This window comes from Pinus tabuliformis, chromosome 5_2 (genome assembly GCF_031772625.1).
Source record: "Pinus tabuliformis cultivar Carrire ecotype Pingquan chromosome 5_2, CPIR1, whole genome shotgun sequence".
NCBI classification, from domain to species: Eukaryota; Viridiplantae; Streptophyta; class Pinopsida; order Pinales; family Pinaceae; genus Pinus; species Pinus tabuliformis.
Genome location: NC_142306.1, coordinates 994,566,301 through 994,589,686, shown reverse-complemented (window position 1 = coordinate 994,589,686; position 23,386 = coordinate 994,566,301).

Genomic DNA, 23,386 nt, shown 5'->3' with positions numbered 1-23,386 from the left:
GGGAGGATTTTTCATAGGTTTTTTTGGAAAAAAGGGTAGGAGAGGGTTTAGTGTAGGCTATTAATCTAACCAGGGGTTAGAGTAATTCCCAAGTAAGGGTTGACTATAGTCCCTGATGGACTAATGTCTCCCATATAAGTGCTAATTAGCTATAATGCTAAAGGGAGGGGATATTTATACATTTTCTGGGCTTTTTGCATAGAATGCTATAATAGTAGGGGGAGGGGTAGCACTTAGGGATTTATATAGTAAAATTAGATTAATATGAATTGGGGATGTGAGAGAGGAATAGAGAGCCAAGTTTAATGAGTAAACTTAGATTTTAGAAGCAGATGGGAGTGAAGAATGATTTTACACAGGAAATGTGGCTTCTTGTCAGAGAGGGAAGTCACAACTTGACATGAATTTTACAAATGAGAAATGTAAGGAAGACTGTTCAGGCAGATCCTGCAGTGCTCAAGGGGTTGTTAGTAAGAAACTTTTGAAGGGGATGAGGGAAGTTAGTGATGGTTTGGTAGTTTGCCAAACAGGCCATTGCTCTTGCCTTTCTCCTACTGGTGAGATCAGATGTGAGTTTTCTCATGTCATATGCTTAGATCTTGTATTCTGCAACCTTCAACTGCCTACCCTGCCTAATATGCCTAACATTCCTTCTTCCTTTGGATGGGTGCACTTAGCCTTGCAAACCCTGATAATTCTCTTTTCTTTTTGCTGTCCTCCTATCTATGTCTACCCATATAACTTCCAAGGGCCCAGATTAAGCAGTTGGGCTCCTTCCTTTCTTTATCCACCTAGTCATCTGTCAAGCTTGAACTATTTGAGCAGGTACTTCTCTTCTAGTCTAAAATATGCAATTTAAAACATGGTATGGCCCAGCTTAAGCTATTGGACCACCCATCAAAGTAGCAGTGGCATTGTGGATTGGCCACTTTCATGGTCTTTGTTTGGGGTTCATTTCATTTATTTTTTCTTTGACCAGTTCATTTTCTTGTCTTTTGATTATTCTTTTAAGGCATACCCTCTTTACATTTTTTAACTGTCTGCTTCTTTCATAAAAATGGAACCTTAGTACCACGGAAGATGAACATTTTTTGGCACTTCCACTGTCAATCATGAGAAATGAAAACCTATTGGTATAGGAGGCTAACACCTTTCAATGTTACAATACATATATATACATGCTGAAGCATTCATAGAGCCCAATCCATTAACCATGGATTAGAACATAAACATAGTTCCGTTGTCCAGATCTACAAAATACCATGGGAAAAAACCATCATGCCCAAAACCATGTGTGAAATCCATGCACAAAGCCATAGGTAGGTTTGCCAACCTAATATAGTATCCAAAAAAAAAATTCCAAGCCACTGCCCTGAACCCCCTGTGAACCCCCCGCTTTGGGGGGGGGGGCTGCCATCCCCTCATTGCAGCAAGCACAAGGAACGGGGGCTTCTCGCCCCCCGTCTAACCCAACGGCTTCACGCATGGGGCTAGTCATGGAAAGAATATAACACACACCCATCAATTGATGTATATGTTTATACCAATGAAATACCATTGCTTGGTACAAGGTTGTCATAGGTTATTCAAATGAAAGGATGAATGCTCAAAATGGATGGCACGAAAATATTCACACTACAATGGGGAACTTATTGTGCATAAAGGGAAATCTTTCTAATTTATAATTGTGTGAACATATCTTTCATATTATTCCCATGTTGAGTTTAAGAACATGGGAAAAAAGAAATGAAGCATTATGGCCTGGTTCACATAAATAAGATGAGATGGTTTCTAAACTAAAGGAAATATGGTGATATGCCATGAGAGGTAAGGTGGTGCCTGGATTATTATGATGTAGTGTAATGTGATATGTATTATGTATATGTGTTTCTTTTGTACGTTGTGGAGTACTGAAGAAGGTATGTTTTATTGATTATTTTGTCATCTTTTCTTTAAAAACTCAAAATCCCTTTGCATCATGAACTAGGTAAATAATAAGAAACTATGGAAAAATCTATGAGATTTGTATGTAACGCAAAACAACTAATAATTGCCATTTTCTTATGCATAAAAAGGGAAAAACAAAAGATTGTCGTCCCAAAGGAAAAGACAGGGCAGAGTTAACTGTTGTCCCTTTGGTAGGGAACCACATGCAGACAAGGTGATCCAAATTGAAGCGTATCAGCCAAGGAAAGGAAAAGGAGATATTGAATCGGTGCAAGAGAACAAAGGGATAACTGGAATTAATAGTTTGGCAAATCCCTCAGGATCCTTTGATCCTGAGGGATCGCAATCTTAACTATTTTTGCATCATTGATATCTCTGCTCAGCTGTTATAAAAAGGGGCAGCACTGCTAGCCCGGGGGGACCTGTTGTTATTCTTATGTAATTTCTCTTTGTATTTAAAACTTTGATCATTGACTCTCGTTGAGAAGTGATCCACTGTAACTCTGCTTTGATGCTTTAATATAAATCTGGTTACTGTTCCATCTTTGATCTTGGAATAATCTCAAGCGGTGTATCTCAGGAGGCTAAGGGCCCGATGCTAGTGGAACACTTGCTCCTGTACCATTATCTTTAATTCGTGCGTGGTTTTTATTATTAGCTTTGTTCAGTAATTTGTTGTGTTTTTTTATTTTACATCACGGCTCTGTTATATTTAGAATATCGTTCTCTGTGACAGGAATGTCGTATTGTTCATTAACACATTGTTGTTCCTTTAATCATTGATATAACATTACTGTCCCTTACAGAATGCTATTGCTGTTCAATTACAGAGTAACTGGGCTGTAACATTCTTAAGTTGGTATTACTGTATTCATCTATGGTTTATACTTAATCACGATTGTTGTTCAACTGTCATTGTTGTTCCATTACGAATTGCAATCATTATTCTTTGTAACTGAGATTAATATTTGTGGTATCGAAGTCAGATTACTGTTGCTCTCAATATCAAGGTGTGTTGTGTGTGTTATTTATTTTGGTTTACTGTACATTCACAATTGGATCTAAGTTCTGTTCTATATTTCATTGCTAATCGGTTTCCGTTCCATTTCCATTTGTTGTTCGATTTATTATTAGAGTAAGGATTGCTATCTGATTTCTGTAGGATACGATTGCTACCTTTATTTTCGTAGAATAAGGTTTCGCTGCTTATGAGAATTAGTTGCTATTCCATTTCCTGTTATTTGCATTGTCATTGCTTTGAACGATCTGAGACTGTAATGATCATTGACATTTGTTGTCTAGTTCCCAGGTTGATAATTTGTTCCTTGATTATTTTTAGTTACATTAGTTTACAGAGGGATGAGTTATTGTTAGTATACCCTTGACTGATAATTTACTTAGTTTCCTGAATGCATGATTTAAGTCTTAAAGTGCTTTGTTGTAAGTAGATCTTGTTTTAAGCATCCGTTTACTCTTGTATTTTGAGCACTATACTACTAGCATTACTCTGACAAATGACCACCTCAAACTGAGTACACTCTTTGAGATAACAAATTGTTCCTGGATTGATAAGTTAATATGGGGTAAATAGAGGTGAAAAAGACCCTTTTTACGACTTGAAATTTTGGCGTCGTTGCCGAGGAAGAGTGTAGCCATTTGTTTCTTTTTCAGAGTAGTGTAATAACCTATTAGGAAAGAACTGGTTTTTAAAAAATAAAGGTAAGAACATGCGTGTGGAGTATGTAATAGCCCTACTCCCCTGCCCGCTTTCCTACAGATTTGTTGTTACTTTGTTTGGGTAGAACTTAGCAGTTGATTTGAGTGCATGACTAAGCAGAAAAAGCCTGAAAAGAATCCCAAATCTCTACCCAAGCCCGATAAAGCTAAGGGGCTGGTGACCCCTAGACGATCGAACTTTATAGACGAAATCCTTAAAAAAGCAGAACCTTAGCCTTCAGTAGGACCTAGAAAAGTTACTTCTAGACAGCGTACTGGTTCCCTTCAGTCGACAGGATCACCATCTGTAGCCTTTGCTGAGGTGCATAGTCAAACCGAAGAGAAAGATTTTCAAGAAATTGAAAATTCTAGCCTAAAATCATTGCAAGAAGGGAACCTTAGCAATCTCTGTGAAGGAAGAGGAGAAATAGGAGAGACTGAAGAACCAAAATATCCTCTTGGGGTAATACAGCCATTAAGCAGCCCAGATAAGGGAAGTGCTGCAAAACTCATTTATAACGAAATTGAAGAAACTCGAGAACCTAAACCCTCCCAGACGTTAGACACTCTCATCATCCCAGATAAAGGAAGTTTCGTTAAGGCCATTCCCATTAGAGTCATTCCCCCTCGACAACCTAGGAATACCCTCCTAGACATCCCAGAAGGTTATTGGCATATATTTGACCAAATGGCCCAGAACCAGCCATACACCCAAACCTCTACACTGCAATACCCCATTGTGGATACTACAACTAATGCACCTATGAAAGCAATTCCTCTCTAGCATATCCCTACATTCCATGGCCTTACATCAGAATATCCGGATGCATTTTTATTCGAATTTGATGTGTTGTGTAGAGGATATGACTATACCACCGATCCCCAGAAACTAAAATTATTTCCCTCTACATTAAAAGGGGCTACTCTAAGATGGTTTATGGGATTAGGTGGTGGTGTTATAAATAACTGGGACCAAATAAAAGAGTCTTTTCTAAAAAAATATCAGGACTATTGCAGGTCTAGAGAGTTAAAAGATGAAATATTTTAGATGGTAGCTAGACCAAATGAAACACTAGAAGAATATGTTGAATGTTTCCAGTATAATCTTCAAAGATCTCCTTATGCATCATTACCCTTACCTGATAATGTATTAAAAACAACATTAATTAGGGGAATGAAGGAACAATGGATTGAAACACTAAATATTATGGGAAAAGAAGATATTTATCAAGAAAATTTTGCTGACATTATTAATCTATGTATCAAGAGCTTGAGAGGCAGCACAAGACTAAAACCAGCAGAACATGATCGGTTTGCAAGAGATAATAGAATTTCGGCAAAAGGAGTAACTCGGGCAGAAATTGGAAATTTATTAGAAAGTTTTAAAACTGACATATTGGGGACACTAACAACACAACTTGATATTGTGCAGGCCAAACAAAATCAAGCAGAAGCATAACAGAATTTGGCAATCTTCTGTCCCAGATGCATAAAGAAACACAACCATAAGGAGTGTCCATTAGATGTAGTCCAAGTTTGCGCCATTCGTACAAAAGACCACTCCACAGAGAGCTGTCCCTCACTTCCTAGATTGAAAGCAGTATACAAGGAAGCAGAAGAAGAACCAGAATCAGTGTATCTACTTAATCAGCGCTGTCAATGGTAGCCATGACAATCAGGTATGTTTTTAGACCTAGCTTCTTCTTTTCAGCCTCCACAATATCATGCTCAACAATATAATACAATGTGGCAAAATCAACCTCCCTTCTTGAATTGGTCACATCAATCATTTCCTTCATCATCTCTATGGCCGAATCAAGCAAGCCAACCCAATTGGCCAAATTTTCCCTATACCCCATCGTATTGGCAAAACAATGCATATCCAGCACAATGGAGCCCTCCTACTTCACAAAGTCAAGCCTGGCAGACAAACTGGAAAAGACCGATGAATCAGCCAGTAGGAACCATCCCACTCCCTCAACCTACATTGCCAGCATTACAACAAAACCCCCAGCCTAAATTAAGACCGCAACTCCCAGCCCAACCCAAGCCCAATCCGAATAATAGACCAGTCCAATCCATTCAAATAATTGAAACACCAGAGATAGGAACCGATCTAAGGGAGTGTAATGACCTTCATATAAGATCTGGGTGTATCATCGAAATAGAGGGAGATAAAACAAATCAAGTTGAAAATCAGTTACCTATAGAACAACCACCACAAGAAGAGGACGTGACCAGACAACAAATTCATGATCTAGCAACCACATCCTCTCCACCATTCCCAGAACGCTTAATTATACCTTGACGTATACAATACCCTGATTTTGACATTCTGGGAGAACTACAAAATTTGTACATAAAATCCCACTCCTCCAAGCCATTCAAGACATTTCGATATATGCAAAGACTATCAAAGAGCTATGTATAAAGAAACCAAGGAGGAAAATATCAAACAACCCAAAAGTCCAAGTAGTTGGCACTCTATCCGACTTATTATCAGGGAAAGAAACACCCGTTAAATACAAAGACACAAGGAATCCAATAGTAAACGTACAAATCAATGGACAAAGCTTCTCAAATGCCTTAGTTGATCTAGGAGCTACAAATAATATCTTAACAACCACCACTTGCCAAAAACTAGGCATTACATTAGTAGAACCAACCCCCACTTTACTAAAACTGGCTAACCAATCTGTGGTTCAGCCAGAGGGCACACTACATGATGTCATGGTATCCGTTGACTCCTGGGAGTATCCAACCGATTTTTTGATAATAAACCCCAAAAACCAACTTGATGGACATCCATTGATTTTAGGCAGAGCTTGGCTTGCAACTGCTGATGCTTATATTGGCTGCCGACAAGGTAGTATGACCATAACTAGGGGGGCAAATATCAATAATCTAGCTTTATATACCCCAACGTAGACAAGTGTCACAATAATAAAATCTAATAAGTATCCTGTATCATACCTCACCAAAAATATTAGATCTCCATTAACCATAGAAGAGGCCCTCGATTTCAAAGACCAAACAGAAGATGATGCCATTAACAATTTTATTAGCCAAACTAAACCCAGATCCTGCATACAATGTCACATGATAGAAGCAGAATTTAATAATGAATTAGAAGAATATCCTCTTAAAGATACACATGATCAAACAATACCTACTACCTCTGTCTGAAATAGAAAAATTGTAGAAATTGACCCAGGAAAGACTTTAAACATTAATGCCAACCTGTCTTCCGAACAAGAAGAGAAGCTCATCCAACTACTCAGGAAATACAAAGAAGCATTTGCATGGGACTATCCTGATATGAAAGGAATTGATCCCCAGTTATGTACACACCACATTTACATAGAGAAATATGTGAGACCTGTTTGCTAACCACAAAGGAGACTTAATCCTCATCTAAAAGACATTGTAAAAGCTGAACTTCAAAACGTTTTAGATGTGAACTTCATCTACCCTATCTCCGATAGTAAATGGGTCTCTCCACTTGTTGTGGTACCAAAGAAGAATGGAAAGTGGAGAATTTGTGTAGATTATAGAAAACTAAATAAAGCAACACAAAAAGACCACTTTCCCCTTCCATTCATTGACCAAGTATTAGACACTCTGGCAGGAAATAAATTCTTTTCTTTCTTAGATGGCTTCAGTGAATACAATCAGATTCAGATTTCCCCTAAAGACCAAGAAAAAATCACTTTTACTTGTCCTTGGGGAACATTTGCATACAGAGTTCTACCTTTTGGCTTATGCAATGCTCCTGCCACATTTCAAAGGGCTATCCTCAGCATCTTTTCAGATTTAATAAATGAAGGACTCGAATTATACATGGATGATTTTACACCATACGACGACGATTTTCACCCAGCATTGGACACACTAGAAAAAGTATTGCAACGTTGCATTGCCACTAGGCTCTGTTTAAGCCATGAAAAATGCTATATAATGATGACTGGAGGATTTATTCTATGCCGTTATATCTCAGCAGTTGGCATACAGGTAGACCTAGCCAAAATTCAAATAATTTTGCTAATCCCTACTCCTACCACTCAAACAGAGGTATGTAGTTTTCTTGGAATTTCTGGTTACTATAGAAGATTTATAGAACATTTTTCGCATATTGTTGCACCTCTATATGAATTGACAGGTAATGTTGACTTTCTTTGGACAGAAAAATGTGACCGTACTTTCCAAGATCTGAAGAGGCTTTTGTCAACAACCCCCAGTCCTTAGAGGTCCAAATTGGGACCTGCCATTTCAAATTTCATCAGATGCCTTAGATATAGCTATTGGAGCAGTTCTTGGGCAGAAGGAAGATAAAAAACCATATGCAATTTATTATATTAGCAAAAATTTATCCCCTGCTGAATGGAATTATACTATTACTGAAAAAGAACTTTTAGCTGTAATACATGCTGTCAATAAGTTTAGGCATTACATTACTGGATATCCTATTATCTTATATACAAGTCACTCTGCCATAATATTTAGCAAATAAACCAATCACAAATGGTAGAATAACCAGATGGTTGATTTTATTGCAGGAATTTGATCTCACAATCAAGGACAGACCTCGAAAAGAAAATCCTATAGCTAACTTTCTCTCGAGGATGCCCAAACCAGTGGATGCAGAAGTCGTTGAAGATCAATTTCTAGATGAGCATCTGTTTGTTGTCACTGTTAAAACACCCTGGTATGCTGATGTTGCGAATTACTTAGCAGTAGGAAAATTACCAAAACATCTAACCCCCAATGAACGAAAACAGATTGTCCAGCAAAGTGCTCGATTTTCTTGGATTGGGGGCTACCTGTTCCATACAGGTGTAGATATTCACATCAAGAGATGCGTCTGGGAGGATGAAATTTTTGACATTTTGAAAGCTTGTCATGATGGACCATGTGGTGGACACTTTTCCGATCGAAGAACTAGACATAAGGTGCTGCAAACAGGGTATTATTGGCCCACAATCTTCAAAGATGTAAAGAAGTTCATTCAATCTTGTGACAATTGCCAAAGAGCAGGATGCCCTGGTCAATCTGACAGAATTCCCATGAATCCATAGCTGGTTATTGAACCATTTGAGAGATGGGCACTCGATTTCATTGGTCCAATTAACCCATCCTCGAACCAGAAAACATATATTCTGGTAGCAACAGAATATGTCACCAAATGGGTTGAAGCATAGGCATTGCCGAGAGCTACAGAGGATTCTGTCATACAGTTCTTGTTCCATATATTTGTGTGATATGGGCTTCCAAGAGATATAATTACAGATGGTGGACCACAGTTTGTTGGTAATAAGATTGCTACAACACTAAAAAACTATCATATCCAGCATAGAGTTACCACTCCATACCACCCACAGGCAAATGGTCAAGTAGAAAGCAACAATAAAATAATAGAAGCAATCTTAACAAAAACCATTGTGTCACATAGATGCGATTGGGTTGCAAGATTACCAGAAGCCTTGTGGGCTTACAGAACAACATGGAGAAGCACTACTACCTATTCACCATACCAATTGGTGTTTGGAAAGGAACCCATTTTTCCCATAGAATTCAAAATCCAAACACTGCAAACAACACAAGAAGTTGGTCTAGATCTAAACAAGGCACAGATTAATAGATTACAACAGATCAATGAGCTAGATGAAATTAGGCTCTCTTCCCTTCAACACACTGCATTTATCCAACAAAAACGTGCTAAATGGCATGATGCTCTCATTAAAAAGAAAGTCTTCCATGAAGGAGATTGGGCACTCTTATACGATTCTAGGTTTCAGGATTTTCCCGGGAAGCTTCAGACTCGTTGGCTGGGGCCATATGAAATACATAAGGTACATGATAATTGTACCCTTACTCTAATCACCATTGATGGATCTGGACATACCTTCAAGGCAAACGGCCACCGAGTTCGACTATACCACAAACCACTTACTCGGGAATCCTTCTACCAGCAACTACGCGAAGACTCCGACATGAAAATTTTGGAGGAGGAAGATAAATCTTCCTCACCTCTGGTTCATTAGAGTGATTCAACTGTTCTTACATTCTGTAAATAATTCTTTTACTTTGTTAGCATAAATCATTCTTTGTACACATTTTTTTACACTTTGAAGGATCAACAATTCTATTGTTTTTGATGTTCCTTTTAGAAGGAACAGAACGTTCACTATCTTGCTGATTCCTTTCTTTCAAAAAGAACAGCTTGCATTTTTCTGTTGTTCCTTTTTCAAAAGGAACAACACTATTTTTTTTGTTGTTCCTTTTCTGAAGGAACAGCATTTGTGTGCACTTTTTTTTTTTCCTGCTATTTCTTTCCCAAAGGAACAACACTTTTGTTTTAGCTATTCCTCTTCTCAAGGAACAACACTTTTTGTATTAGTCATTCCCTTTTCACTTTGTTGTTCCTTTTCCAAAGGAACAACACTTGCTTTTTTTGTTGTTCCTTTTCCAAAGGAACAACATTTTTGGTTTTTTCTGTTCCTTTTCCAAAAGAACGACACTTGCATTGTTTGTTGTTCCTTTGCCAAAGGAACAACACTTTTGGATTTTGTTGTTCCTTTTCCAAAGGAACAACACTTGCATTTTTTGTTGTTCCGTTTCCAAAGGAACAACACTTTTGTTTTTTTTGTTGTTCCTTTTCCAAAGGAACAACACTTTCATTTTTTGCTATTCCTTTTCCAAAGGAACAACACTTTTGGGGTTTTGTTGTTCCTTCTCCAAAGGAACGACACTTGCGTTTTCTGCTATTCCTTTTCCAAAGGAACAACACTTGTACTTTTTTTCTCTTCCTTTTTGAAATAACAACATTCCCGTATTCCTTTTATTTATGCTTGTTCTCCTTGCTATTCCAATTAAAGGACAACTGTCATTCTTCTCAATATATAATAATTGCGAGCCTTTTGGAGCACAGCTATACACTTATGAAATGGATTACACTTATGCATTGGATACAAAACTAGAGCATACTGAAATTAGTAAGTTATATAAAATCGCTATTTTTACAAGAAATTGCTTTGAATTGCTAAGAGGAAAGAGGAAAGGACACAATTATCCGTCACTTTTGCTGTCATTATCCTACTAATGCTGATATGATTGGTTATCTTTATCATGGTGGTTCTTTTTTGAAATTCCCATAATCTTCTTTCATCATTATTAAGGAATAAGAACAAAGGGTATATATTTCTATTGAGATGTTAAAAATTCTTCCACCGTTCCTACTCTTAAGGAGTGCTGAACCACCCTTTGTGTATAAATAGGAAATTTCTTTATAAAAGAAAAAAAAAGAGAAAAATGTTTATATAACTTATGGGTTGTTAAATGCAGGATAGGGGGTCTCATCAAGAGCCAGCCTACCATGATCATAAGGAAGAAAGTGAAGTGGCATTCCCACTATGGCCACCACACCAGGGATATGATCCAAGAGGCACATTAGAGAAAATAAAGAGTCCTTGGAATAGGAGGGTTCATTACAAGCCGACCTGCCCACCTTTCACTCCTTCCTGGTGAATGACATTATGGTTTAACTGGTTACCAAGCCAGCATAATGGCCTCCATTTTGACATTGCATAGAATTTCCTAAACATACACAAAGGATCATGGTTCCATGGGTGAAACAAACAACTCTGTCAAGGTTATGCACACCTGTCGGCAGCAGAGCTCTATTAATGGTATTGAAGTCACATTCCTTATACACCAATAGTAATCATCAACACCCTTCTTTGTCTTATACCTTTTTAACATGTCACATAAGATTATGTATATCATTTCCCTGAACCATTAAACACATGAAAATCTATTACAACCAATCATGACGGAAAAAGTTGATAATGACCGCATGGGACTTTTTGTGCATGTCAGCTGTCCTATCCTCCCAGCCTCACATCATATCATAGCATTATCTTACTTGTTAAGCGATCCTACTATACACCTCGATTTCGTCAATCTACTTCTTTTGTAAAACATGGCATTTTGGCATACGTTGTTCCTTTATGACTCTGTACTATGGTAGTTCGGCACGTCACTCCCTCATTTGGTGGCCAAGGACGACCTATCACATTGCAGGGGGGAGGCAGCTGACCTTATAATTTGCTGGTATACGTGTCAGACTATTATTCGAAAAATGGTTTACTTGGGAATAGCAAGGCTCAACAATATATTGTTTTTCAATTTGTATGGCTTGCTTTTCCTAAGCCATTTCCGTATTATGCTCTATAGTAATTATTAAATGACTCAGGATTTGAACAAGCCCTATTGTTTCGTTATTTTCTCTGTATTTCTAACAGTTTGAATAGCTTGTTGTTCCGTTGTCGTCTCTACATTTTTACAGTGAGCTAAAGCATGGGAGGAAGATTAGTTCGGAGATAACCATAGGTATTGACAATTTCTGATGCTACACAGGAAATCCTAGCAAGGGAAGGATGGCTAGTTTATCTTAATCATTTATAGGAATCCAACGAGACCGTAGCAATAGAATTCTTACAGAACTTGCAAGAATATCACTCCATAGTCAGGGGGAGACACATAGCAGTCACCGACGACATAATTGTAGAAGTCTCGGGACTGCCAGCCACTGAACCTGTGTGGACTCTAAAGAAGGAGAGACTACGAAAGATCATAAAAATCTTCCAAGATGAAGGCTAGAACCTGACAGTCAGAGGAAAGGGAGTCCTACCAGCAGCATTGGGAGATCCATGGGCAGAATTGGCAAAGATCATCCAGAGCTACATCACCTGTGAAGGCAGGAAAGATGTGGTAAGACCACAACGCCTTAAACTCTTAGCCATATTAAAACATAAATGCTCTGTGAAGTTGCCTGCATTTTTAAATTCATTACTTCATGATGTTGTCCGAAGTATGAAAATATTGCAACATGTAGAATCGGTAGTAAGTCACCATGGGCTGATATGGCTAATAGTTAGCCACAGTCTTGCTCAGCAACAGAGCAGCTGGGAAGATCTAATTTCCATGATAGACATGGGACTGACTATGCCAGCCCCAAAACGTAAGCATGCTACCAGTACACCAAATAGACCATTGAAACGAAGGAAATCAGTCAAACTGGCATGGATTATAGGGAGGCTGGAAAATTCCTAAGGGAATACTAGCCAACCAGTAGAGATAGACGATTCAGGGGATAAGCAAACCCCACAATTGGAAGGAGAAGAGAATGAGAAAGGATAGGAAGGAAATGAGGAAGGAGAAACGGAGGAAGAGACCGAGCAGCCTGGGAAGGAGGAGGAAGAGACAGAGCAACGCAACGAGAGCCCATTGTAAAATCCATTACAAGAGGATGAATTGGCCCAAATTCTGGCCAATATGGGCGAATATTCCCAACCCCTCAGCCTGTTAGGCCTCCATATTGAAGAAGAACCAAAAGAACATTCTGCTTAGGACAAAAATGCACCCGAGGAATTACGGGACGAGGAAGAAGAAGAAGAGAATCATCCTATTCATGATGAAAGTATGACAGGAGACAAAAGTGATACAGAAGAGGAACAATCTATTCCCAACCAGACTACATGGGAAGAATTCCAGGAAGAAGAAGGGGTGGAAAAAGAAGTCACCCAGGAAATAATAGAACCGGCTAGGGTTTTTACTCCTGAGCAACCCGAACAGAACAACGAAGGAGCACCCCAAGAAGAAAACCAGGGAATTGGCCAAGGTGACAGTCCAGGCCTGAGTAAATAGATAACTGTTCTTTCTAAGAAAACAAAAGAAATTAAAAGACTACGAAAAGAACAACAAAGATTGCTGAATGTGATAGCACGACTTTGACAACAAATCAGGGTTTTGAAAATGAGAAAGAAAGTAGAAAGGACTTTGGGGGTAAGACATGCAACCACTCCAGTGAGACCCCCCAAGAAAAAGGTTCGGAGGACTCAAGTCCAGCCTGCTATTCAAAACCCTGTTAAGGAGCAGTCTATTGTTCAAAACCCTGTTGAAGTGCAGTCTGCCATTCAAAACCCTATTGAAGTGTAGTCTGTCATTCAAAACCCTGTTGAAGTGCAATATGCCATTCAAAACCAAAAGGAATAGCATTCAACTGTTGCCCATGTTGAAGTACAAACAGATGATATATCAGCCTGTGACAAAGAAGTTCAGACAGAGGCACAGTCCTCTGAAGGAATGAAAACCATAAACATGAGGCGACGCAATAAGAAGATTCAAGTAAATCTTCTACTTGCCACTACTATGTGGGATAGTGATCCGAGGACAGTAACCCTACGAGAGGGTTTGATGCAAGCTCAAAAAGCAGTAGAAAAACTCATAGAACAAACGGTTTCTCGAGAAAAGTATGAAGAATTACAAAAACAACTAAGGAATGTCAATTTATCCGAAAGCCAGGCTTTTGAAGGATGGCGAAAGGAAGGAAAGAAAGTCGCAAAGGTAACAAATAGGTTAGATGTAGCTATCAAGCAGATGGATACCATATGCTCTTTGTACACTGACGTCCTAGCATGTGGAGCCCCTGCTAAGAATTATGCCTTTTTTTTAATGGAACGATATTTGCAATTGAAAATTAAGGCTATCAAAGCAGGAGACCCTATACAAATAAATAGTATTGATGATTTTATAAAGTGTTGTAAGCACTATGGAGTAAAGGTTCAAAGATTATTGTGTGAATTCTATCTACATAACCTCGTGTTAGATCAAGAGACAGAGCAGAACCCCGGCCCTTTCGTTGGGGATATCCAACTACAGGTGTTATGAAACCAGCTCAAGAAAAGATAGAAAAGATAGATCAACGCCTTAGAATTCAGCCTCCTCGAGGGGGCAAATGAACAATTCTTCGATGATTCAAATGACAAAACCTCCTTTCTATATATAGGAGTCTAAGGAGTCACAATATAATCTAGCTGACCTAACAATAATAATATAAAGCCACAAAAATAACAATAGAGGGATTCTATGGGGCACAGTAATAACAATATGGGGGCAATAGGGGCACAACAATATTAATAAGGGGTATAACTACAATAGTAATGGGGTAATCACTAGTATTATAGGGACCCAACATTCCCCTCACCTTAAAAAAAGTGTTGTCCTCAACGCTTGAGTAGTTCTGCATACTTCTGCACAAAATTCTCATCCTCCCATGTGGAATCTTCAGCGGACAAGTTCTTCCACTTGATAAGATACTCTGAAATTGATCAATTTCGTAGCTGTCGAGTTCTTGTTTCTATGACTGCTTCCGGTTCCAATATAATTTTTCCTTCCTCGTCAAGTTCTGGAAATATTGTTTGAACTGGGAGCTTGTCGCCTATAACCTTCTTTAAACATGAAACATGGAAAATTGGGTGCAATCGAGAAGCTGCAGGAAGCTCCAATTTGTATGCCATAGTACCAATCTTTTGCAACACCTTGTACGGACCATAATACTTTGGTGATAATTTATTATCCTTATTAGCTTGCTTGAGGGACATTTGCTTATATGGTTGTAGCCATAGGAATACCCAATCACCTACATCAAAACGTCTTTCACTACGATGTTGATCTGCCTGTTGTTTCATTCTATTCTGTGCCAACACGAGGTTATCCTTTAAGAGTTGGAGGACTTGTTGTTGATGTTTGATGTGATGTTCCACTGCCTGAACCTTAGAATTTTCTCTTAAATATGATGTGATGGATGGTGGTTGATACCCATAAAGTGCCATAAATGGGGTCATTTTTGTTGCTGTATGGAAGGAAGTGTTATACCACCATTCAGCAAGAGGCAACCATTTGACCCATTGTGTCTACTATCAGATACAAAGAAACGAAGATATCCTTCCAAACATTTGTTTACTATCTCAGTTTGCCCATCAGATTGAGGATGATAAGATGAGCTATGAGCTAACTGAGTACCAAGACAAGAAAATAATTCTGTCCAAAAATTTCCAGTGAAAATGGGATCTCTGTCACTTACAATAATCTTTGGGTTTCCATGTAGCTTTTGAATTGTTTCCATAAATGCAGTAGAAACTGTACTGGCTTTAAATGGATGTGATAATGCACAAAAGTGTGCATACTTGGTAAGTCTGTCAACTACCACCATGATGACACTCTTTCCCTCAGACTTGGGTAAACCTGTGATAAAATCCATTGAAACCTCCTCCCAATGTTGGCTTGGAATGGATAAAGGTTGTAATAGACCCGGTTTCTTAATTGTTTCAACTTTATTTTGTTGGCAAACCAAACATTCCACCACAAACTTTTGAATATCTGATTTAAGGCCATGCCAAAAAAATTCCTTCTTAACCCTGTGGTAAGTTTTTAAAATCCTGAGTGCCCTCCTAAGGGAGAAGTGTGCAATTCCATAAGAATCTTTTGTTTTAGCTGGGAATTCTTACAGAGGTATAAGCGATCTTTGTACCATAACGAATCATTTTTCCAGCTAAATGTATCAGACGTACTGGAATCTTGTTGTAGTTTTCGAATAAGTGCCCACACTTCTTCATCATTCTTCCATTCCTCCCTTGCTTCATTTATCCAATCTGGTTGGATAATAGAAATGGCGCACAACAATGCTTCCACATCCTCATCCTTTCTTGAGAGTGCATCTGCCACCACATTTTGCTTCCCTTTTTTGTAGATGATTTCAAAGTCATAACCCAACATCTTTGTGACCCACTTTTGTTGCTCTTCAGAGGATAATCTTTGTTCTAAAAAGTATTTAAGGCTATCATGATCCGTTTTTACCTTGAAGTGTCTTCCCATTAGGTAGGGTCGCCATTTCTTAAGTGCATGGAGTATTGCCAACATTTCCTTCTCATAAATAGCTTTGCTTAAAAACTTTCCCTTGATTGGACGACTTTCAAAAGCAATGGGTCTTTCATCTTGCATTAGAACAGCACCAATTCCATTTCCTGAAGCATCACATTCCACAATAAAGGTTTTTGTGAAGTCCGGTGTAGCTAAGACCGGTGCTTGGCACATTGCCTCTTTAAGATGTTCAAAGGCCTTTGTTGCTTCCGGAGTCCATGAAAATGCATCTTTCTTCAATAATGTTGTTAGAGGTGCTGCTATTCTCCCATAATTCTTAACAAACTTGCGATAATACCCTGTCAACCCAAGAAATCCTCGCAGATGCTTTATGGATGTGGGGATTTTCCATTCCTTAATGGCTTTAATTTTGCTAGGGTCTACCTTAACTCCTTCATGAGATACAATATGACCCAAATATTCCACCTCCTGGACTCCAAAGAAACATTTGGATCTTTTTGCATATAATTGTTTCTCCTCCAATAGTTGTAGCACCCTGTCAACATGTTCAACATGATCCTTCCAAGACTTGCTGTAGATTAGTATATCATCAAAAAATACTAACACAAATTTTCTAAGGAATGGTTTGAAAATTGAATTCATCAAACCTTGAAATGTTGAAGGTGCATTGGTAAGGCCAAAAGGCATGACCAAAAATTCATAATGACCCTCATGAGTTCTAAATGTTGTTTTCGGAATGTCTTCAATCTTCATTCTGATTTGATGATATCCTGAACGAAGATCCAACTTGGTGAAGTAAATTGATCCATGCAATTCATCCAGTAATTCATCAATGACAGGAATGGGGAACTTATCTTTAATAGTGAGCTTGTTGAGCTCCCTATAATCTGGACACATGCGCCATGATCCATCCTTCTTGTGCACCAATACTACTGGAGTAGAGAAAGAACTTTGACTCGGTTGAATTATACCAGCCTCTAGCATTTCTGCAACCATACGTTCAATTTCACTCTTTTGGACATAGGGATATCTGTACGGCCTGATGTTTGGAGGAACACTTCCTGGAATCAGATGAATAGCATGATCATGATCACGCATAGGTGGGAGACCTTTGGGAGTCTCAAATACCTTGGAATGATTGTCCAGGACTTTTTGGAGATCTGGAGAAATAGATGATTCCGATGTGGAAACATCTAGCGAACATAATTGTGCAATTACACCTCTTTTCTCCTTTTTTAGAAGCTTTGTCATACCATTAGAGCTGATTATCTTTCCTGGTTTCCCTGCAATACCCCTTAATTCAACTTCCTTTCCTTCCGCAGAAAATTTGATGAAAAGTTCTTGAAAATTAAAAGCTATTGTACCCAAGGATTGTAGCCATTGGACTCCTAGTACAACATCAGCACCTCCCATTGGAATGGAAAGCATTGGGCTAGTCAATACATATTCTCCCATGGATAGCTTGATATTATGGCACTTTCCAGATAAATTTATTGTTCCTCCATTTGCAATCATCACTTGACACTCTGGTGCTGGATATAGGAAGCAATTCAATTCTTTTGCTACCCTACAATGAATAAAATTGTGGGTGCTTCCTGAATCAATCAACACTATTACCTTTTTCTTCTTGATTTGTCCTTCTATCTTGATGGTTTGAGGAGTGGTAATTCCCGCCAATGCATTACAAGATATGGTAGATTTATTTTTTCTTCATCTAGGCTTTGTTCCTGGAGTATATCCTCTTCTTTTGACCTTTCTTGCTCCTTTTCTTCTTCCTCTTCACAATCTATGTAGAATAATTTCTTCTCAGCACACTTATGACCTTTAGTGTATTTGCTATCACAACTGTAACAAAGCCCTTTTGCTCTTTTTTCTTCCAATTTTTGTGGTGTCAACCTTATAGGTTGTGGAAGACTAGGGGCAACAACACTTCCGTCTTTATAGTTGTGAGTGGTATGCTTCCTGGTTGCCATAATTTTGCTTTCCATTTTTCTTGCTAACCTGAATGCCTTCTCTAATGAATCAGGTTCCCAAAGGCGAACATCATGTTGGATATTATCCTTTAAAGACCCTATGAACACATCAATCCTATGCTCCTCTGGAATATCTTTTACCCTTATGTTCAATTTTTGGAACTCCTCAATGTGCTCCATTATTGAACCCTTTTGTTTGAGACTTATCAATTGGCTAAAAAAAGTGTTGCTTTTTGTATCCTCATAATGTGCTATCAATTCTTCCATAAAAATTGCCCAAGTGATAAATTGTTTACGAGAACAAAGCCATTGATACCATACAAACTGATTTGGTTCAAATATAAAGTTGCCATACGTACCTTTTGTGTGTTTTGCACATTATTGAGATCGAAAAATTGCTCCATCTGTAATATCCATGTTGCGGGATCCTTGCCATCAAACTTCCTCATATCGATTTTTGGAATATGGTGGGTCTTCGATCCAACATTAGTGTCTATGATATCATGATTAACATTTCTTTTGTTCGCATCATGAGTTTCCTTTACTACCTTTTCACCATTAGTAAGTATTTCTTGTAGAAAATTTGTCAAATCTGTCTTCATATCTGTCATGCCTGTCTTCAAGTTTGTGTTCAAATCTATCTTCAATTCTTCCATGTCTGTCTTCAAATCTATCTTCCAATCATCCATCTTAGCTTCCACGCCCTTTATCTTAGATTCCATGCCATTTATCTTAGCTTCTGTTAGTTTTTGTGAGCGTAACATTTGTTGCACTTGTTCTTGTAATTTTGATATATCATGTAGCATTTCTTCCTCTTCTTCATGAGTCATGCTAGAGATTTCAGGGTCCTTACTAGGTGTTTGCATTTTCTTTCCTCGGGGCATCAGTTACCGATAATAGTTCCTTCAAAATAATTTTCAAACTGATCTTAAGCAAAAATTTAATAAAATCTACACACCTTTTTTCACTTTGTAGGAGCTTGATATTGCCTCCGATGTATCTCTGTACTTTTCAATCATCTAGTTCTAAATTTGTGACCTGCAGTAGCACTCTGTGTCCTCTTTCCAATGCCACAAGTTTGACCCAAATTGGATTCTCCACGCAAGAGTTGTGCGAAATCTCCCACAGTGACTTGATTATAGACTAGTTTAGTAGAGTGAACTTGTACGAAGTGGCACGAGTCACTGTTTTGACCTTTGGATCTGAAAAAATGTATACAAGAAACTAGAGTCCATCCTCTTTCTGTACCTTCATACAAAATTTCAATCCGATCCCCAGAGAGAAAGTTATGACGATTTTCCCCAGGTCACCTGTTTGGAATGTAATTCAGGAGTCTGCAAAAAGACCAACTTCCTCATATCATATCTCCGCAAATATAGCTCCAAAATCTCTGAAATTCGGACCCAAGGTTCATCACGATTTCTTTTCAAATGGGTTTATTTTGAAACTTCTGAAATGGCACAGAAAATAAGTTATAGCGAAAATTCCAGATGACCTGTTTGGAGCAGTGAAACCCTAGAATACAAAGCTCTGATTCCAAATGTTATGAAACCAGCTCAAGAAAAGATAGATCAACGCCTTAGAATTTAGCCTCTTCGAGGGTGCAACCTCCTTTACATTACATAAATGAAAAATTCTTCGATGATTCAAATGACAAAACCTCCTTTCTATATTTAGGAGTCTAAGGAGTCACAATATAATCCAGCCGACCTAACAATAATAATATAAAGCCACAAAAATAACAATAGAGGGATTCTATGGGGCACAGTAATAACAATATGGGGGCAATACGGGCACAACAATATTAATAAGGGGTATAAATACAATAGTAATGGGGTAATCACTAGTATTATAGGGACCCAACAGCAGGCATTTGTTTTGTTTGGAGTTAATCAAATCAAATGGCTTAAATCCTATAATGCCTTGCAAAGACAAGAAAATGGATTAGACTTATGGGTAAAAGCTGAGCCTAGAGATCCATTACAGTTGTGGAATAAACATAGAAATCTCATGAGGACTCTAGGAGTGTTTGAAGCATTATGACCCATTCATACAACAATCAATCAGCAAGGGATAGAACACCTTTTTACCATCAAGGACCTTACCATTGCAGTTGCTAAATTTCGATATCAGACCTCTAATCCGAATATCCAATTCAGGGAAGTATTAAATTATGAAAACTTTAAGTTAGCCGCTGATCACTTGAGCCTCTATGGTGAACTTATCTTGAGGGCAGAGCCATTTTGGTTAGGATATAGGTTCAGGAGTTCGATTATTTGACACCCTGCACCTGGGTACCAAGCCTTGTATGAGATGCCTGAGGGTCAAACAGGCCATCTTTTTGAACACCTAGTTAGGCATCATGGCTGTAGACCACCACATGAGATCCCGTCTCTGGCTTACTCTCTCACTGCCTTACATGTCAACTACAATGTTTTCATGAGGGCATGAAAAAGGGTAAGCAGGGGGGTGTGTGGAGTACTGAAGAAGGTATGTTTTATTGATTATTTTGTCATCTTTTCTTTAAAAACTGATAATCCCTTTGCGTCATGAACTAGGTAAACAATAAGAAACTATGGCAAAATCTATGAGATTTGTATGTAACGCAAAACGACTAATAATTGCCATTTTATTATGCAGAAAAAGGGAAAAATGAAAGATTGTCGTCCCAAAGGAAAAGTCAGGGCAGAGTTAACTATTGTCCCTTTGGTAGGGAACCACATGCAGACAAGGCAATCCAAATTGAAGCGTATTAGCCAAGGAAAGGAAAAGGAGATATCGAATCTGTGCAAGAGAACAAAGAGATAACTGGAATTAACAGTTTGGCGAATCACTCAGGATCCTTTGATCCTAAGGGATCACAATCTTAACTATTTTTGCATCATTGATATCTGTTGAGATTTTCTGTTTTATTTAATTTAGCAAAAAATCTCATGTAGGTGACAACAATAGGATTAGTTGCTATATTAGCCCCATTATTCTTAAGGAGGAGTTAATGCATCCTATATTTGTTGTGAGAGAATTTATGATTCAATTTTATACTCTAGCTATAAAGGAAATGTAAGCCCGTAGAGGAGATGGATGTAGAAAATAGGGTGAGCTGAGAGTAGGTGTGAAGAATTAAATTGTTGTAATCTCCTGTTGAATAATAAGATTGTCGATGCCTCTGTTTGGTGGATTTAGCCCAGATTGGTTGGGTGAAACACGTTAAATCTTTGTGTTATTTTTATGATTTTGTATGTGCTGTGTATGCCTTTTAAATTTCCACTGCGCATTGTTTGCTCCAACAATTGGTATCAGAGCATGTTTTGGAGCTAGTACGTGTGACAGAGACGCTGCGGAAGGAGCTTTTTTGTTGGCGCGGTTTTGGCATGAACAGTTGCGCCAATTTTCAAGCTAAAGAAGGGCTGGCACGGTTTATTCAGTAACAGTCGTGCCCATTGGTGCGGAAGATTCAGAAATAGTCGTGCCAGCGCGCCAAAAAGGGCTATTGGTGCGGAAACGAAAGGGTTAATCGCGCCAATTTCATGCCTCGCGTAGATTTTGTTTCAAGCGTGGATATTCCATAGTCGAGGAGCGCCTGGCATTTTTCCCTTTGGTAAAATTGCAATTTTTTGTTTTTTGAAATTATAATGGCATGGTACGGCAGAGGCATTTTAGTATAAGGTAAAGGTATTTCTTAAATAACAACTTCATTTATTAAAAGTTGGAATTGGAGATTGTTTTTTGTTTGTTACAACATGGAAAAAACTCAAAGTGCTCATTTTGAGATCGAGAAGTTCAATGGCAAAAACAACTTCGAGATCTGGAAAGTGAAGATGCATGATCTACTTGTGCAACAAGGTGTGGCGAAGACTTTGTTGGGAAAATCCAAATAGCCCTACACCATGACAGATGATGAATGGAGCAATTTGGATGGAAGAGCACTGAGCGGTATTCGACTGTGTTTGGCAGATGATGTTTTGTTTAACATCGTGCCAGAGAAAACTACTTCTAGTTTGTGGACAAAGCTTGAGAAGCTGTACATGACAAAATCCTTAACCAATATGATTCTTCTGAAGCGACAATTGTACAGTTTGCGTATGAAGGAAGGTACAACTATTACTGATCATTTGAATGTCTTTAATACTCTCCTGGTGCAATTAGAAAGTATAGAATTAACATTTGAATTAGAAGATAAAGCTATAACTTTATTATGCTCGTTGCCTGAGTCATGGGATCATTTTGTTACTTCTATAAGTCTTAGTATATCAGAAACCCTTGAATTTGATAATGTTGTTGGAGCTTTGATGTCCAAAGAGACAAGGAAGAGGTCAAATTAATAAACCTCTACATCAGAAGTAATGATGGTCAGAGGTCGTTCTAAAGAAAGACGCTTTAGTAAGCACAACGAGTCGCGTTCAAAATAGAAAGGGAAGAAGAGTAAGGTAAAGTGTTGGTTTTGTGGCAAATCAAGACATTTGAAGAAGGACTGTTGGAAGAGACAGCAAGAATCCAAAGAAGACTCTTCAACAGAGAAGAAAGAAGCAAACACGACAGATAGAGGTTCAGCATCCAAGACAAGTATGAATGATGAAGTGTTATGAGTTGATTTGTCTAATCATGATCAACATTGGCTGTTAGATTCTGGTGCATCAAATCACATGTGCATTCATAGAGAATGGTTTAAAACTTATAAATCAATTAATGATGGAGTAGTTTACATGGGAAATGATGTCACATGTAACATTGTGGGAATTGAAAGTATCTAGCTTAAAATGTTTGATGGGACAAATAAAATTCTAACTGATGTAAGACATGTACCTGAACTAAGGAAAATTCTCATTTCACTAGGAGTACTAGACACTAATGGATATAAAACTTTTATTCAAGGTGGAGTAATGAAAGTTTATAAAGGAATTTTACTAGTAATGAAAGCAAAGAAGGTTGGAAATCTTTTTCAGTTAGAAGGAAGAACAGAGTCAGATCATGTTTCTACAGTGTCTGAAAATGACAGTAATTCTATTCGTTTATGGCATCAAAGATTGGGC